At 42.4% G+C, this 20,396-nt stretch overlaps 1 protein-coding gene across 1 annotated transcript in view; it reads right to left on the reverse strand.

The window, feature by feature from the left end:
* The window catches only part of BOLL (boule RNA binding protein), a 927,996-nt gene that overhangs the window by 73,535 nt on the left and 834,065 nt on the right, over nt 1–20,396 (reverse strand). The gene's annotated exons all lie outside the window — the stretch shown is intronic.

Genomic DNA, 20,396 nt, shown 5'->3' on the forward strand with positions numbered 1-20,396 from the left:
ACACAAAATACAATTTCACATAATTACACTCAGTAACACACAATCCCACTCCACACAATTCCAGTAAACTCAATACCACACAATTACTACCCACAACAGTCTCAGGCTTTTTTTTTTAGCATGAAGACGAATCAGTTAAACAGTAGTGACACTCCCAAAAGGCCAATGTAAGGAAAGATTAATACAGCCGTGTAAGTGATTAAAATGTAGAAATTTACCCATCCTTCCTGAAGCGCAATGTCAGAAATAAATCCAAGCCACCCAATGTGACTGGCTCGAAAACGTGCACCAACGTCCTCCTCGTGCCCCACAGTAAAACAAAGTGCATCGTGTATTTAAATTAAGCGTTTTCATCCCCAATGGATGTTCCGTACTCAATATCCCAGCATGCAATGTGATTCTTACTTTCCAGCTAAATCTGTTTACGATACGTCATCACCACCCCAAACAGTGATAATCGGCATCAATGATAAAGTTTATGAACCAATCAAGTGGCAACTATTTCTACACCAACTCCACCTTGCAAGTAATACTTAGAATTAGAAACAACCAGTTGTGGCTGCCATGATGGGGGTGGAGGTGTGTGGCGAGGGGGGTGTGCGTTTGCGGTTTGGAAACGGGATTGTAAATACAATTTAAACAAGCATTTGCAAAGCAATAGGTCTCGCATTTTAGAAACTTTGAATGCCAATAGGTCACTCACACTGCACACAGGCCTCACTCAGTGCACACAGCCCTCAATCACACTGCACACAGTCCGCAATCAGTGCATACTGCACACACTCAGTGCACACAGCCCTAACTCACAGTGCACACAGCCCTCACTTAGTGCACACAGCTCTCACTCGCACTGCACACAGTCCTCACTCACACTGCACACAGGCGTTACTCAGTGCAAACAGCCCTCACTCAGTGCACACAGCCCTCACTCAGTGCACACAGTTCTCACTCGCACTGCACACAGGCCTCACTCACACTGCACACAGGCGTTACTCAGTGCAAACAGCCCTCACTCAGTGCACACAGCCCTCACTCACACTGCACACAGGCCTCACTCACATTGCACACAGGCCTCACTCAGTGCACACAGCCTTCAATCACACTGCATACAGTCCGCACTCAGTGCATACTGCACACTCTCAGTGCACACAGCCCTAACTCACAGTGCAAACAGCCCTCACTCAGTGCACACAGCTTCACTCACTCACACTGAACACAGGCCTCACTCAGGGTGCACACAGCCCTCACTCACAGTACACACAGCGCACTGCGCACACACAGGCACTGCATACACACACCGGCACTGCGCACACACAGGCAACAACAACATCTATCCGCACCACCACAGCATCAATCCATGCAAAAATTCAACAACAAGTATTTATAAAATCTTCGCTCAATGTTTCACACTTTATTAAAAATGCCACAACATTTTTTTAAGATTTCACTTCTAATCTTAGATATTCTTCACCAAAAAAAACACTGAACATAATATTCACAAAAGGTATTTAGGAAAGTTTACAATATTGCCATTATACATTATAAATAACTTTTATTTCAATATTAATTAATTAACAAAAAAAAACATTTATATTACTAAGATATATACATCTAAGTCTCGTAAATACAAAACATGTGGCATTACAAATGCTATAAGTGTCACATTTGCTAAAGTTAAAATTATTGGCATTGTAAATCACTAAACATAAATATAAAATGTCATTTACAAAAACAAATAGCTCCAACTTTCCTACTGCGAGACCTATTGGCAACGCCAGTGCTTGTTTTTAAGTAAATAAATAAGAAGGTGTTCATGCAAGAGTATGAATAAATAATGAAGCATTAGTTAAAGTTGTAGTCATCAACACCAATTTACCTAAACTTCTTTCTGGAGGTTATTAGGAAAACGTAGTTGGCCATCCAGATTACTGTGACCCCTCTCCTTCCTGTCCCGATGCACTTTATGATGCCTCGGGTGCAGTTACCAAGGCCAGTGGAAGAGACCTCCTGCCCCAAAATGCACTCCTCTGCCCAATTACTGGATGAGACATTGATCCCAGCCTGACATGTGGGCCTTTCAGGGATAGGCGATTGCTCATCAATAAACTTTATTCATTTCATATAGTGTACCATAAAAGCATGCATGACAGAATACAATACAGTAAAAATAAATAAGAATTGTTTAAAAAGCAAAGAGATAAAAATACAAATACAATTTAAGATAATGCAGCAATGATCTGCTCACCCGACAACGACTTCCTCCGAAAGATAACTGCCCATACTTTCCTCCTCACTTCAGCAACTAAGATAGTACTCACGAACTGGAAGAACACCGCCAAGGCCACATTCAAAGAGTGGCTGAACTGGGTGATCTTGCTCAGAGGGGCAGACTTCACCACACTCAGACACCAGGAAGACACCCCAACAAAAATATGTGGTCTAAACTAGATAAATTCATAGACTCCTTCAAACCTCCATAGACAAAGCTTGACCCAACCTCTAATCTGGTCGTAGCTTTCTGTCACAAACAACCACCATCACCGTATGTTTTGCGTTTTATGTTTTATTTTCTAACGAGAAACACATCAAAGGCGAAAATAAGTGTTAAATGTTACTTGTGAGCAAGTCCCTAAGAGTGTACAATGTCGAACAGCCAATCTCGCAACAAAGGCCCAAGGCGATGATCTTCCTAAGAATGTCAAGTTTATATGTCTGTCATTATATGTAACCTGTAAATACCAATAAAGATTTTTTTTTAAAAAGTGTGCTAAAACCACACACGTATACAAATCTGGGAGTATTTGTAAGTATAAAAAAGACGGTCCACATTTCTTAAAATTAAAGGATTTCATTAATGGCTTGATAAAAGAATTGAGCAAATCCGCATAAAATGTACAAAAAAACATAATATGCATGGTCCATTGTTTAGACAAGTAGTCACAGGTGCAATGCATTAATTCATGTGACCAGTTATTGGTATTAGGAAAACTCGTCAATCGATGACAAATGTCAAGTCTGAAACGTGTGAGAACAAATCTGTGCTGGGCATAAGCCATGTTAACTAGGTACGGTTGCATGGAAAATGTGGTCAAGATCATTTGATTATGAAAGTCAGTGGGTTTAACAAGTTCAATATACAACCTTAATTGCTGAATAGGAGTTAAACATTTCAGTTTTAGCTATTTCCTCGTGCTATTTCTCAAGGTTTCTAGATGGTCATAGTATTCGGGATGGCCAATGTCAGACATGAATTGCTTGATGAATTTTAGTCATGGAATTTTTAGCGCGTGCTCCAAACCACAACAGTCCTTTGCAATGACACGGTTAAATTCTGTATAGTCGATGACCAAATATGCGCCAGAGTAAAACTGGTTGAACCTTTAGCAAATAAGCTAGATACTGGGCCCCCACCTCAGAGTGACATATAAAATTAGAACAGCTATTAGGAAGCGCAAGAAGATTTTTTAAAAAAAGCATTTTCCAACATCTGTAGACTCTCCACATTTACATATTCCCACAACTCAGCTCCATACATTGCAATAGATCTGGCATAGTAATTTGACAAAAATTCTTTTGGATGTTTAATACCCAGTTTCGTAGAAAAACTGGACAAGGCCGTAATTGAGTTAACAAATTGCAGTCTTCTAGAATTTATAGCACTTCTCCAATTCCCCTTGCAATCAAATACAATCCCTAAATACGAGAAGGAGGGTGTCTGTGGTATGATAGCTTTTGCAATTGTAATTTTACGGCACACTGTTGTTCTTTGACCTGCTTTCATAAAAAAAGTTTTGTTAGTGTTAATTTGTAACCCCAGATTCTCCATATAGTGTACAAATTCATTAAGGAGACGCTGCAGGGCCAACGGGGTGCGAGCCATGAGCACCCCGTCGTCTGCATAATAAGAACTAGTATGGACCGGTGCCCGACTTGCGAGAGGCCAAAGCATTTATTGGCAATTGTGCTACCCAAACTGTTAATGTATAAGTTAAACAGAAACGGAGCGAGTACGCACCCTGTCAAACTCCTTTTTGGAAGCTGACGGATCGAGTACATTCACCTGTCAGTCCATAGCGAACCCTTGCAGTGCTGGTTGAATATAAATGTCTAAGAAAGTTGACTATAGTGGTATCTACTCCAATTGAAATCTTAACAGAACAGAGTTTGTTGTTAACTACGCAGTTGAAGGCCAAATTGACGAATGCCAGGAACAAGTTACTACACTTTGTATATTTATATTTACCTATCCATAGGTTCAGGTTAATAGCCTGCTCCGTGGTCCCGATTCCCGGCCGAAATTCGTATTGTAAGTCTGAAATTATGAGGTCACAATCAGCCCACTCCTGTAGTCTACTTAAGACCATACAACCAACCACTTTGACTAGTGAATCCAACAGGGAGATCTGTCTGTAACGGGAAGGGGAGTTTCAGTCACCTTTCTTAAATATAGTTACAATATGAGACTCGGACCAGGAGTTTGGAAAGCCACGATCTAAGGACGAGAGTCAAAAGGAGGTCGCAAAGATCAATATAAGCCCTAAAAAACAAGTTACTTACCTTAGGTAACACTTTCTCTGGTGGATACAGTATCTTCCTGCGGATTCCTCACCTTATGAATATCCCCTGCACCAGCATTCCACGGAACTTTTTCTTAGCTCTCCACACCGACGAGGTTGTCGTCAGCTCCGCATGCAGCTCCACATGACGTCACTGGAGCCATAAGAGGACCACGTTGGCATGATGACGTCAGTTCCACCCATTTTTTCAGTGCCACCCAGGCAAAACGGGCGGACCGACCATAGAGACAATGCATACATAGTACACAGTATTCACACAAATACACACAGTGCAAATTGAAATAAGAATTCAAAGAAAGCTTACATTTCAAACAAGTCAACAATAGACAAATAGAGATAATAAAGTCTTGAGTACACAAAAACATCAATTAACCAATACCTCTTTTTAAGGTATCAAAGGGTGGACAACGGGGAGGTGGGTGGGTCAGAGAGGAATCCACAGGCAGATACTGTATCCACCAGAAAAAGCGTTACCGAAGGTAAGTAACTTGTTCTTCTGGTAGATACATCTGCCTGTGGATTCCTCACCTTATGAATAGAATCCCACAGCTGTCCAAAACCCCGGAGAAGGGTGTTAACCCTTCTATACCAAAAAGTCTTGCAAAACAGAGCATGTAAAATGGCCATTCCTCCTCACTTCAGAATCCAAGCAGTAATGCCTCGCGAAAGTGTGGATTGATGACCAAGTTGCAGCTTTATAGATGTCCAACACAGGAACACCCCTGGACAAGCCAGAGGTAGATGACTTAGCCGTGGTAGAATGAGCCCTAATGCCTTCAGGAGGCTCCTTAAAGCACAAGATTATCCACGTGGATAAAGTGCGCTTGTGCACCGCCTTGCACCTCTTAGGACCAGCATAACCCAGAAATAGCTGATCATCCTGACAGAAGTCCCTTGTTCTGTCCAAATAAAAACTAATCGCCCTCTTTGGATCCAGGCGATGAAGTCTCTCCTCCTCTTTGGAAGGGTGATAGGGAGGATAGAATGTAGGATGAGTAATGGACTGTCCCAAATAAAAGGGAGTTACCACTTTGGGCGGAAAAGCAGCCCCAGTCCTGAGAACAATCTTTTCAGCATTTATGATCAGAAACTGAGGCTTTGAGCTCAAAGCTTGAAGCTCACTCACCCTCCTTGCCAAGGTGACAGCCACAAGGAAGACCGTCTTAAAAGACAGAAGTCTAAAAGGACAACTGTCCATAGGTTCAAACGAGGAACCCATTAAAAAAGTTAACACTAAAATTAAACCCCACTGGGGCACAACAAAAGGAGTGGGAGGAAACATGTTCGTCAGCCCCTTAATGAACCTTAAGACTATTGGAGACTTAAAAAGAGAAGGTTGATCAGGCAAATAAAGAAATGGCAACAAATATCCTTTAACAGTGGCAACAGCACAACCCTGCTGAGCCAAATGAAGTGAAAAAACAAAGAACATCAATAGACTTCTCTCCACACCATTTAACAAATTTTGACCACCTACAGGAGTAGATGGACTTGGTGGAGTGTCGCCTGGCCGATAAAATAACATCCACCACGTCAGGCGGAAGAGAAAAATAATTCAGTTTGCCCCATTCAATCTCCTGGCATGAAGGCTCTGGAGATGGGGGTGTAGAACCTGCCCCTCTGACTGCAAGAGGAGGTCTACCCTCAGAGGGAGACGGAGCAGAGGGTGCGACGAGAGGAGAAGAAGATCCGTGACCCTTCTTGGCCAATCCAGGGCGATCAAAATGACTTGGGCCCGATCTTGGCGAATCTTTCTCAGAACCTGAGGAATCAAGGGTATGGGAGGAAATACGTGAAGGAATTGTGAGCTTCAACTCTACTGAAACGGGTTCCCCAACACTCCCTGCCTCGGAAACTGGAGACTGCAAAACAACATGCAGTGCGCGTTCTCGAGAGTGGTATAAAAGGGCCACCCGAGGAGTTCCCCATGTCTAGAAGATGTGCCGAACTACCTCCGGGTGAAGCCTAGACTCATGGTCGGCGGAGAACTGCCGACTGAGACTGTCCGCACGCACGTTCTGAACCCCGACCAGATGACTTGCCATCAAGCAAATCCGATGGTCCTGAGCTCAGGACCAGAGCCGCAACGCCTCTCTGCAGAGACGGTACGACCCTACTCCTCCTTGCTTGTTGACATACCACATCGCAGCAGTGTTGTCCGTCAGGACTTGTACCGACTGCCCGCAATGGAAGGGAGAAAGGCCTTGAGCGCCAAACGTATCGCCCGCAATTCCAGAAGGTTGATGTGAAGCAACCTTTCCTGAGGAGACCAAAGGCCCTTGATCTCCAGATCCCCAAGATGAGCACCCCACCCTCGGGTAGAGGTATCCGTTATCAGTGTGGCCACCGATGGAGAAAGATGAAAGGGCTTTCCTTAAGACAGATCCGCTGCAGCTTCTCTGAAGATCCTGACTGACTCCCTGAGATCCCTGTTGTGCTGATACCACTGCCTGCGGAGGCACCACTGGAGCGCCCTCATGTGCCAGCGTGCATGGTTGACCAACAGGATGCAGGAAGCGTACAGACCGAGCGGGCGAAGGACCTTCAGAACTGGAACAAACCGCTCCATTGTGAAACAAGGGAATCATTTCCTGAATGTCGAGAATCCTTTGTGGAGGTGGAAAAGCTCGACACACAGTGGTATTCAGTACTACCCCTATGAACAGGTTGCGCTGTGAGGGCACCAGGTGAGACTTGGGTACATTTATCGAAAAACCCAATTTGAACAACAGCTGGGTTGTAACCTGCAGATGATGAAGCACCATCTCTGGAGACTCTGCCTTCAAAAGCCAGTTGTCCAGTTAGGGGAAAACTGGGATCCCCAACCTCCTGAGATGGGCAGACGGCACTGCCATCACCTTGGTGAAGACTTGAGGTGCGATGGTAAGACCAAACGGAAGGACCGCACACTGGTAATGTTGCGACCCAACCGTAAAAAGGAGATACTTTCTGTGCAACTTCAGGATTGGGATATGAAAATACACATCCTGTAAGTCGATGGACACCACCCAGTCTTCTTGTTGTAGCGCCTGAAGAACCAACACTAGGGTGAGTATCTTGAACCGCTCCAGCGTGAGAGACAGATTCAAAATTCTGAGGTCCAGGATTGGACGTAACCTGCCATCCTTCTTGGGAATCAGGAAATACCGGGAGTAGCATCCCTTTCCTGCTCCTGAACCACCTCTATCGCACCTTTTCGCAACAAAGCAAGAACCTCCTTCTTAAGGAGAAGTAAATGATCCTCCTTGCAAAATCCTTGGCAAGGAGGAAAAGGAGGATAGAATTCCCTGAGGGTAAGGCGTACCCATTTTCTACCAGATCTAAAACCCAAAGGTCCGAAATGATCAATTTCCAATCTTGTAGAAAATGGGTAAGCCGGCGTACCACAGGACCTACATGATCCAAGATAAAGGATCTAGGGCTGCTTTCCTGCATTACCAGGAGGGGTTGCGGAGGTAAAGGAGGAGGATTGACATCCGGCTCCACAAAGGCAACCTCTGCGTTTACCCCTGTAGCTTTTATACAAGGGGTTCTGCTGCTGTTGCTGAGGCTGTCTGGACCCACAAAAGGAAGACTTCTCAAAGCCACGGTATCGCTTTATCCATAGCCTCTTGTCTGAGTCTGGAGACCCAAAGACCTTGCCGTTGCCATACTGTCCTTAAACCTTTGCAGGGCAGAGGCTGCCTTTTCACCAAAAAGCCTGGACCCATCAAATGGAAATCAAGAATACCAGCCTGCACGTCAGGGGAGAGCCAAGAAGATCTTAACCATGCGTGCCTTCTTGTCGCAATGGATGAACCCATTACTCTGGCAACAGAATCCGCCGTATGCAGGCCAGATTGGATAACCTGGTGAGCTGCAACTTGAGAATCCTCCAACACCTCACTCAGAATCCTCCTGTCCTCCTCAGATAACTTAGGAAGAATCTGTTTAGCAGAGTCCATTAAGGCATGAATATACCTGCCCAAAAGGCAAGTGGCATTGGTAGATTTCAGTGCCATACTGGCTGATGAAAAGACCTTCTTCGCAGACTGATCCAACTTCTTGGAATCCCTGTTTGCCGGAGCCTGCGAAAACGCCCCTGTAGATTGCTTCAAACAAGAAGCCTGTACCACCAGACTCTCAGGAGAGGGGTGAGAAGAAAGGAAAACCGGATCTCCAGGAGCAGGTCTATATCTTCTTGAGACGGACCTCAAAACAGCAGGAGCTGAAAGAGGGTTGCCCCACACATCGAGGACTGGCTCAGTCAGTGCATCATTAAATGGCAAAAGTGGTTCAACCACGAAGACGGAGAATGAAGAACTACTGTGAGAAGGTTAGGCTTATACTCGTCATAGGAAGCTGAAAATCCAAAAGCTCAGCAGCCTTCCTAATGACTGTATGAAAAGGAGCAACATCCTTAGAAGTGGAAGCCTTTTGAGAAGCAAAGTCCCACTCCGGAGAAGTGACAAGTTCACTTGCCTCACACAGGTCTTCAAACACATCATCTGTGTCATACACCTCTCCTTCCTCCCTCTCTTCAGCCTGGTACTGCTCCTCTTCCAATAACTTCTGCGCTTCTCTCCTCGAGCGCAACTTTGGTAGCGGCGTCAGCGGCGCTACACGCAGCGTCAAAGGCTCCCAGGGCCGCGGCTAAGATGGATCCACTGCAGTAGATAGTGCCAATCGAATTCGAGAAGCGTCACAGGATGGAGCCGGGGACTGACCATACGGTGTCGACATCCTCAGAGCCGGAAAGTGCCAGTCGGCGTAGCTGGCATGAACGGCATAAAGGGGGCCTGGGGATACCGGTTGAGGCACACCCAATTTAAATGCCATAGGACCCATGGGACCCGAAGGTGCACCAGAGGGGTACGAGGCCCTGGCAAACACGCCATACATCGCATGAACAAAATGCAAGGGATCCGAACCCAGCATCGGAAACTGAGGGTTCGAAGCCGGTTCAAGGTCCGAAAGAGGTACCTCTGGAGTCGGAGCTGCTGGAGTCACAGGTGGAACAGCCAGAGCTGAAGGAACCTCTGTGTCAGCCGGATTCGACACACCTTCTGGAGCCGGTGAGAATCTCTGCATCGATGCCTGCTCCAGAGTCCCTTTATATAAAGGAGAATGAGCAATAGTCACCTGAGGAGACACTGAAGGAGATACCAAGGGCCCGATTCGCAGAACTAACTTAAGACAAAATCCTAAACTTACTACCATTTTCGTTTCACAGAAGGCACTTACTCATTTTGGTATTCACAGCAGACACTTACTCATTTCGGTATTCACAGAAGTTAGGAGTCCTAACTTTAGGACTCCTAAATGCCTTCTGTGAATACCGAAAGTCTTAATTTAGGATTTTTCTCAGTTTAGTAGTAGTAAAGTTAGGACTCCTAACTTTAGGACTCCTAAAAGCCTTCTGTGAATACCAAAAGTCTTAAAATTAGGATTTTTCTCAATTTAGTAGTAGTAAAGTTAGGACTCCTAACTTTAGGACTCCTAAATGCCTTCTGTGAATACCGAAAATCTTAAAATTAGGATTTTTCTCAATTTAGTATTAGTAAAGTTAGGACTCCTAACTTTAGGACTCCTAAATGCCTTCTGTGAATACCGAAAGTCTTAAAATTAGGATTTTTCTCAATTTAGTAGTAGTAAAGTTAGGACTCCTAACTTTAGGACTCCTAAATGCCTTCTGTGAATACCTGAAAGTCTTAAAATTAGGATTTTTCTCAACTTCCTACTACTAAACTGAGAAAAATCCTAATTTTAAGACTTTCGGTATTCACAGAAGGCATTTAGCAGTCCTAAAGTTAGGAGTCCTAACTTTACTACTACTAAATTGAGAAAAATCCTAATTTTAAGACTTTCGGTATTCACAGAAGGCATTTAGGAGTCCTAAAGTTAGGACTCCTAACTTCTGTGAATACCGAAATGAGTAAGTGTCTTCTGTGAATACCAAAATGAGTAAGTGCCTTCTGTGAATACGAAAGTGGTAGTAAGTTTAGGATTTTGTCTTAAGTTAGTTCTGTGAATCGGGCCCCAAGTCCTTTTCTCGACGTCTAACAGGAGAAGGCGAGCTCGACACCGCAGCCTTCGAGAATCGCATCGAGAAGCATGTCTCCTCTTCTTCTTATGTTTCCTCTTAGAGTCATGCGATGTCGATGACCAGGACTTATATCTTTTCCGACCCCGTTTTTCTTTTCTGCCTTGGCCATATTAAGCTTGGCTTCTCGCTCCTTCAATACCTTCGGATTCATCTTCCTGTACGAAGTACATCCCTCAACGTCGTGGTCTGAAGATAAGCACCAAAGACAATTTTCATGAGGGTCAGTAATTGACATATGTCCACTACACTCCCCACAGGCTTAAAACCTGACTTCCTTGGGGCAGACATGACAAAAGAGAAAGAGATACAAATCGAAAAAACAAAGTATCCAGTCGAAGTATGGAGAGTCCCAGAAAAAAACGTTTGCGTCAACAGTGTGGAAAAAAGGGAACTGACGTCATCACGCCGACGTGGTCCTCTTGGGGCTCCAGTGATGTCATGCGGAGCCATGGCATTGTGACAACGCGTTGGCGTGGAGAGCTAGGAAAAATGTCCATGGAATGCTGGCACAGGGGATATTCATAAGGTGAGGAATCCATAGGCAGATGCATCCATCAGAGAAGATCAATCTGGATGCCATCGGGGACTGGTGCTTTGCCTCCTTTACTCAACTTTAGAGCTGAGTTGACCTCGTCCAGAGTAAAGTTGAGGTCAAACTGGTATTGAGGGGGTGTGGACAAGGAGGGGTCGACCACAGGTGCTAATGTAAGATAGTTACAGCCGTACTCAGTTGTACTGGCGTATAAGTTAGAATAGTAGGCTAGCCAGTCTTCTTCAGTTACTGCGATTGTTGTATACTGTCTCTGACACGAGATGGCACAAGGTATGACTCGTGGTATCTCGTGTCAGTCGCTTTCTGTTCTGTGCACATGCCACTGCATCTTTTGAAGGTGTAAGTTACTTGTTGTTTGGAATGATGCATTCATTAACTGCTTTGACTGGACTTGCTCCAGACGTGCCTCATTAAACTCTTCCTTCAACGAGCTTCCTGTGACCCTGTGTCTTTCCTACACTGGCGACGAGGGAAAAAGAACATTATATCTTCTAATTTGTTCATTAAGAAGAAGATTTTATCAATATTCATTTTATCGGATTTAAAAAAAAAAGGAAATCCCGACTTCAAGCAATTTTAACGCGGAGCTATTGGAACCTGCCGACTCTCACAGATTAGACCTTAGAGAACACTCATTTTCATATTCTAAGGTATTTATATCAATTAATTCTTTACCTCGAAGATTTCCTCAGCGCGAGTCTTCAGCAGCGCGAGCCCCTTTCAGTTCGAGCTCCAGCGCGAACGTGAATGCAACGCGAGATCTCCTCAGCTTACGTTTCACGTCATACGCTTTCAAAACAAGGTCCACTGCCTTTAGAAAGAAAGCGATTTCCACGGCGGCCATCTTAAATTGGTGAATTTCGTTTCTTCATTGTTTTTCATTGTTTGTTTTTTTTTTTTTTATCCTTTCAAGTTCGTGTTCCTGGAATCATTTCTACACGGTTGTTTCTCAACTGAACTCTGCCTTCAGGTATTATTTTGGATCTTTTCCCTAACTTATTATTTTAAATAAGTCATCTCACTAACTTATTATATTTTAAAATGAGTGGAATTGTTCCTCCTCCTTCGTTCTTGGCAAATAAAGGTGATCCTCCCATGGAATGGGAAATATGGGAACCAGTTTTCTTGGCTTATGTTGAAGTCATGGAAGGTACTGAATGCGAACCTGAGAGGAAATTATCACTTTTAAAACATTGTCTTGGGGGATTGGATTAAAAGAATTCGTCACTCTTCCATCCTTAACCAATCCCGGTAAGAAGGATGTGTATGAGTGTGCAGCGGAACAATTAAAAATTAGATTCGGAAAAAAAAAGAACATTGTCATGGAGAGATTTATTTTCTATTCCCGTAAACAATCTGCAGACGAACCAATTGATGATTTTGTATCTTCTCTCAGATCACTTGCTGTGACTTGTGATTTTGAACACATAACCTGTGAACAAGTGTTAAGAGATCAAATACTGATGAGAACAAATAACAAAAAGGTCCAGGAAAGACTTTGGACAACTTCAGATATGTCCTTAAGTGCAGCTATTGATATCGCAAGGTCAATTGAACATTCTGAGAAGTTTGTGAAGGAAATAAGAGGAAGTGAAAAAGGAGACGTTTTTAGTGTTTCCAAAGAAGGAGAGAAATTTAAGAAATCCTTTACTTTTAAAAATGAATTTTCTAACAATAAGAATGATTCAAAACTTAAGTATACTAAAAGTGATAAGAAGAACAACACTCAATGGTTTTGCTTCAGATGTGGAAGTTCAAATCACTTAGCAAACTCTAAAACTTGTCCTGCCCTTGATAAAATATGTTTAAAATGCAATAAGAAAGGGCATTTAACAAAGTTTTGCAAATCCACTACCAGGAAAGTGAATATTGTCCAAGATGTTGATGACTATGATTCACTAAATGAAAATGACATCAATACTGTTATCAATATTTGTGGTAGTGAGGGTGTAAATAAATTTCCATCTTGTGACGTGATTATAGATGGAAAGACGATAAATATTTTTGTTGACACTTGTGCATGGTATACGTTACTGGGTTTAGATGTCGTAAAAAAGAATTGGCCAAACAAAATTTTACTTGATTCCGACATTTCTCCAGGGGGCTATACTGGACATAAAATCGAATTAGTAGGGTATTTTTGGGGGAAAATCACATTTGCTAGTGAATCCACATATGGTAAGATCTATGTTGCAAAGTCTGGGCAGCCATTGTTAGGATGGCCACACCAGGATCAATTGGGCATTAAGATAGATCCAAGAGCCAATCCTCCAGTCTACTCCGTTGCAAACACCAACGATTCTGATCGAGATCTCATGCTTGATAAATTGAAATCTGAATTTTCAAATGTTTTCAGTGGGAAACTTGGTCAGTATCTGGGTTTTAAACATACTATTAAACTCAACGATGGTGTTGTTCCTGTTCGGCACAGAGTTAGAAACGTCCCTCTTACATATAGGGATAAACTTAAAGTTTTACTCAAGGATTTGTGTGACAAAGACATTATTGAGCCCATTGAGTCCTCGCCGTGGGTTTCCCCGATTGTGATTTCGGTTAAATCCAACGGCGAATTGAGGCTCTGTGTAGATCTTCGCAGCTTAAATAATTCGATCTGGGTGGATGCTCATCCCTTGCCGAATCTTCATGAGATGGTCTCAACATTAGGAGGTGCTGAGATTTTCTCGTGCATTGATTTGGCAAGTGCTTATCATCAGGTTGTCCTGGATGATGATTCCAAAAATTTGACAGCTTTTATTACGCCAGAAGGTCTCTTCAGATATAAACGTATGCCTTTTGGATTGGCTAGTGCCGCTTCCGTTTTTCAAAGGCTAATGAAAGAGACACTTGAAGGGTTGACAGGGGCAATCGCTTTTCAAGATGATATTCTTGTATTAGGAAAAAATGTGGAGGAGCATGATGATAATTTAAGAAAAGTTATATCTGCATTATCTACTAAGGGTCTTACCCTTCGCCTTGATAAATGTAAGATTAGAGAAAAAGAAGTGGAATACCTGGGACATTCCATCAGTGGTGCTGGGATTAGACCTAAGCAGAAACACATTGAAAGCATTATTAAAGCTCCTGTACCTGTTTCAAAAGAACAATTGGTAGCCTTTTTAGGACTAATGGAGTTTTATGTCAAATTTATTCCAAATTTTTCTTCTAAAGTAGATCCTTTTAGACCACTTTTAAAGAAAAATGCAAGGTTTTTATGGTCCGATGTAATGACAGAAGCATTTCAAAATCTCAAAGCTTTCGTTGTGAATGCACCTTGTTTGAGACCTTTTGTTGTCGGGAAAAAGTGTACCATCATGGTTGACGCAAGTAGCACGGGGTTAGGTGCTGTTCTCATGCAAAATGACTGCGGAAAAGAGTGGATAATTGCTTATGCTTCAAGGGCTTTGAGGGATGCTGAAAAACATTACTCAGTTATTGAAAGAGAGTTATTAGCTTCAGTTTGGGCAGCTGAACATTTTAAAACTTTTCTATGGGGAACAAAATTCACTATTAAAACTGACCATAAGCCCCTTATTTACATGATGGCACCGGGTGGAGGTCGAACCTTATCAGCTCGCCTTGCCAGATTGGCTTCTAGACTACAATCATTCCATTTTGAGATGGTGTATGTAAAAGGGAAAACTAACATTCATGCTGATTGCATGTCCAGATTGCACATTTCCCATGATGCTCCTTGTGATGATGATGAGTGTGAGGTAGCTTTTACTTCCCAAGACGTTATGTTGGTGTATGGGGAGAAATTTGATTTGAGTAAGGAGTCCTGGGCGAGAGAAATGGAGAAGAGCATTGAATTGACTGAAGTTAAAAATTACATTCTACAAGGATGGCCAGAACAAAGGAAGTTTTCAGGCGAGATGATGAGTTATGCTAAAGTTCAGGATGAGTTAGCAATTGAAAATGGGGTTCTCATGAGAGGTGATAAATGTATTCCTCCTTTTTCCTTGAGGGACACTATTATTGGCATTGCTCATGAGGGACATTTAGGAATCTCGTTTACTAGGAGACGGATAAAAGATTTCTTTTGGTGGCCAGGAGTAGATGGTTGTGTGGAACACTACGTCCAAAAATGTTCAGAATGTGCCAATAGTGACAAGTCTGCTGTCCCTTTGCGTTCTGAACCTTGTCCTGTGGAATATCCTTTTAGTCCTTGGCGGAAGTTAGGACTTGATTTTATTGGTCCATTTTCTGTCTTACCTGAACATGGAAGATTTGGTATGGTTTTGATAGATTATTTCTCAAAATGGCCAGAGGTCAAAATGGTCAGAGAGATAACAACTAAAAATGTGGTAGAATTTTTAGATGAGACTTTTTGTAGAGAAGGAATCCCAGAATAGTTAGTGACTGACAATGGACCACAATTTACTAGCAAGGATTTTCAATGTTTTATCACTAAATGTGGGATCACACATAACAAAATCGCTGTGTTCCATCCCGAGGCCAAAGGCCAGGTTGAAAGATTCAACAGAGTTGTCAAGGAGGCTATCCAACTTTCTGTTAAAGGAAACCTGAACTGGCGTAATGCTCTTCAGTCTATGTTATTGTCTTACAGAACATCTCCCAATTCTGTTACATTGGTCAGTCCATTTGAACTTTTAAGGGGTCGGAAACCCAGTACTCGGTTGACTCCGTGGTGGCTGAAAAGAAATCTGAGTGACCATTGTGGTTTTTCAAAGGTAGATTATGACTTGGTTCGTAATAGAGTCAGTGCATATAAGGATGAGATGAAGAAAAGGATGGAGGTAAAACAAGGGTCAGTGAGTAAACATGTCATTTCGGTTGGTGATTTTGTTCGTATTAAAAGAAAGGAAGGTGTGTTGAAAGGAGGTCAGATCTGGTCACGTCCCAAAGAAGTCATTGAGGTTTTCAAGCATGCTGTTAGAATTGATGTTGGGAGTGTTTGGAATCTGAACAGAGTTTCCATATTTAAAGGCAAGGATGCTGTTGTGTCAAATGATGGCAGCAATGTTTTATTTAAAGGCAAGGATGCTGTTGTGTCAAATGATGACAGAAATGTTTTTTTTTTATTTTGAGTCTGGCAATGAGGGTTCTGGCAATGTAGGAATTTCTTCTGGGAATCCTCTGAGTGAGAATGTCACACTTAGGGATGTTACGCCCATTCCTCTTATGGTATCTTCAAAAAATTGTTCTAGGACTCATCGCCTCCCTGAAAGGTACAAGGATTTTGTCATGAATTAAGATTGTTCGAATTTTACATGCTTTAGTGTTCAAGATTTTAACTTTCACATGTATTTTATTATCATATTATGTGTTTTCTTTATTTTATCACTCTTTGACTTTATTTTTTTTTGTTGTTTTTTTTTATTCACAGGAAGGGAGGTGTGTTGTATACTGTCTCTGACACGAGATGGCACGAGGTATGACTCGTGGTATCTCGTGTCAGTCGCTTTCTGTTCTGTGCACATGCCACTGCATCTTTTGAAGGTGTAAGTTACTTGTTGTTTGGAATGATGCATTCATTAACTGCTTTGACTGGACTTGCTCCAGACGTGCCTCATTAAACTCTTCCTTCAACGAGCTTCCTGTGACCCTGTGTCTTTCCTACAGTGATCTCGACTCTGGTCTTTTTATCATCACTAAAGAAAGGGGAATTTACAACACGCCAAAATGCTGTATTGTCATTGTAACAACATGCCTTGTTCAATTGAACCCAGGCCTCCTCCTTCAAACCCTTTTTACGGTCATTTAGGGCAAGCCTATACGCCTGCCTACAGTTAAGAACTACAGTGATGTTCCTAGGTAAAGTATTTAAACCCTGTTTCAAGTTTTGTGAGTCTGAGTACAAGCATGGGCAAACCAGGCCTTAGTTGTTACAACTCCTCTCTTCTGATGGGAGCTTAGTCCTGCTTTGATTTCATGAATAATTAAGTTAAATGCATCTATGACCGTAGTAGCCACTTGCAGTTTGATGTTCCTGTTTCATTGCAAAAGTTAAGCTGCACATGTAAGACTTGTCTCTCCACACAGAAATGGGACGCATTGACTCTTTTATACTGCAGGCATGCCTGAGCGCCCAAGATTCATCTGCATGCTATTCTTGTGTAACTGCTGTAACGCCTCATTGAGATGCTGCACTGCCAGTGCATTGTCAACCAGGCAAGGTTGAAGAGCTGTCTTAATTATAATGGTGCACCCAATGTAATGTTGAAATATATAAATGCCAATAAACAGATTTGACAAAACAAAATGACAGTAGTAGCTGCTGTTGCCTCCTCTAAGCAGGTATCAAAAGCCTTTCTGATAGATTAATTGCTCTAAAAAATGTGGTCGGATCAACCATAGACCAACGCAGAGTGAAGCCATTTAAGCGAGATAATTCAACTCTTTCAAAAGATGAGGTGCAATGGAAGTCATCTTGGTTGTTAGAAACATTTATGTCCAGCTCTAAGCTCTGAGGGAAATGGTCGCTCATTGCAAGGTCATGTAGAGTGAATTTGTTAACTAAAGCAGAATAGCGGTTATGGAACAGCAGATATTCAATAACGCTATAACCCACACTACCATTAAATGTACAAGTTGCCTCAACTGGCCTACGCTCAAACTCATTTCTAAAGCCCAGGTCATACTTAATAGATAACTCATGGAGTTTCTCTCCATATTCTGTATGTATAAACTGGGAGATGTCATCATTAGTGGGGGTAATCATGCCACAGATTTTGTTGGATGGCAACTGGCATAGTTGAATGTTAAAATCACCCCCCTTAAAATAATTTTATCTCTAGGCTCATTAGCAATTAATAAATCTAGGTCGGAGTCCAGTTGAAATAAGACTTTCAATATTTCTAAGTCGCAGGCGTTATTATAAACATTTACTAATACCAGTGATAACGACCCTGAGAGTTTTATAGAGACAATTTGATCAATTGGATTGGTAGACTTAGCAGTTATACTGGAGGAAACCAGTTTATTAGAAACATCAATGCAGAGGCAACCTTTAGGCCCACCAAATCTCGAGGGGATGGCTGAGGAATTAAATGTTTTAAAGCCATTAAGATGGATTTTCACAACAGTCCAAGTTTCTTGTAAGCAGATAATGTTAAAACCGGACGTAGAATGTAACCATTCTGAAAGATTATGCTTACTACAAAGCCCCACTACATTCCAACATAAAACAGTAGTGGCACATGCACTTTGATTGTGGGGACTACATTTCCCTCACTGCTCGGAGAACCTGGCTTGGCACATGTTAGTAGATTCAATCAACGATCCTCACTCAGTGAGCTGATAGGCTGGGTGGGAGTTATGGAAAGTGTTACATAAGAATTGTCTCCATTCTGGGTCGCTGCCCACAGTCAGTCCACACCAGTAAGGGAGGAGAGACAGTCAAACCTGTTAGTGATTGAAATGGGGAGTATAGGGGGGCAGGAATAATTCAGATCAGATGTTAACTGTTGAGGTAGGGATTGTGATTGAAGAAGTGGTTGTGACAACGAATATAATTGTATAGAGGTTTGTGAAAAGGATTGATAGAAAAACCTAAGGGGTAGAACAGAAATTTGGTCTGGATTCAGGAACATTGTGCTTGCTCTACCTAGTATTGTTTTAACCAATTCTGTGGTTTTCTATTTCTCAAATAATATTTATTGGATTCCTCAAGAAAAAAAGAAAGCAAGAACAGAAATTAAAAAAGATGACAAATTGGCATGAGTTGAATTACAACTACAAATGTGATAATAAATGATTATAATAGAAAGAATTAAAAAAGAAGATGGAATTACCACGCAGTCCCCATGAAATAATTTGGGACCACTGGCGACACGCTTGACCCGCCTAGCCATCTTGACATCAGCAAAAAGGACTTACCCCAACCCCACTCTTGCATTTTACCAATTAAGAGATTTGTTTCTTAGAGAATCCCATGGTTCTTGGATAGACGGGAAAAAAGCTGGCACACTGGCGCTAATCTGTCTGGTTTGGACAAGGAGAATGTAGAGGCGTTTCTTCAAGAATATTTGTTAATAAGGGGGGAGAAGTAGTCCTCGGTTTAGGAGGATTGCTGACTACTAAAGCAGGTGCTTGTTAGACCAGGTATACCTTATTTGCCAAAAGATCAGTGTTCCCTGAAGTAGTCGGCTGTGGTGGAAGGTTAACAGAATGTCTAGAATTTAAACTGCTACTATTGGTGTTACCATACGGTGCTCCCATGGCGTCTCCTTGTGATGATTGGCTACCGGGTATGACTTAATCGTCCCTAGTAAGTCTACACAGGTTAATACAGCATGCTCAATCGCTTTAAGTTTGTCAGTGAAAGCACTAAAAGAAGCCTTAATAAAATCTATCACAGACTGAACTGAAGCCACCAATGAGGTATGGCCCAAGGGGAAAGTTGCTAGTTTTTTATTGCCACCTCTGGGTGGCTTAGTAATGGCTGCCTGTTTCTGGGCAAATGCCTTCTTTTTAACCCGCACTGTTCCAACCTGCATGGCCTCAGTATGAACATTAGTAGTGCTGTTAGGCATTTTGGAGGATTTGGTTGGTGGGTTAGGATTAGAGGAGCACAGTACGGTGGAATTCTGTAGATTCTCGTCTTTATCAGAGTCGCCATTAAAATGGGTCTAGGGTAAAGACGCAAAACTTGTGTTTATCAAATCAGAGCCCCGCCCCAGTGCAGGTTGTTAGTGTTTCTTCCAAACTAGGGATCTGTTTTTCTATGTCCCCCATTGCCCCTGTGATGTAGTTCATGTTAGACAAGTGAGATTTTGAAAGGGACTTGGCTAAGGTAATGCTAGGATGTTTCCTTTTCCCAATGGTCTAAATGTGAGAAATAGCCGGTTATCTAAATGACAAAAGCAACAAAGGCCTTCTTTGGAGATGATCAAATCAAATAACCCAAAAAGCAGAGGAAGATCCACAAACAAAAAATCAGCTAAACAGAAGAAATACAAGTTACTTAAATGTCGGTGACATGCAATAATTATTGGCAGGAAAAGAAAAAACACTATTTCCCCGGGTCAGGGGGATGTTGAAAAACAAAAAATGGTTTAGCGGGAAGGCTGCGGCCTGCCGTCACCACAAACTGACAATATCTACAACACCATAAGGGAACAGAATAAAAAGATAGATGATCACTCATGGATCTGCATTCCAGGGCATATTCCCACAAGAGGGCTCATTTTAAGAGAGCATAACTTCAAACCGCCAGGAT

Source organism: Lissotriton vulgaris, chromosome 2_1 (assembly GCF_964263255.1).
Source record: "Lissotriton vulgaris chromosome 2_1, aLisVul1.2, whole genome shotgun sequence".
Taxonomy (NCBI): Eukaryota; Metazoa; Chordata; class Amphibia; order Caudata; family Salamandridae; genus Lissotriton; species Lissotriton vulgaris.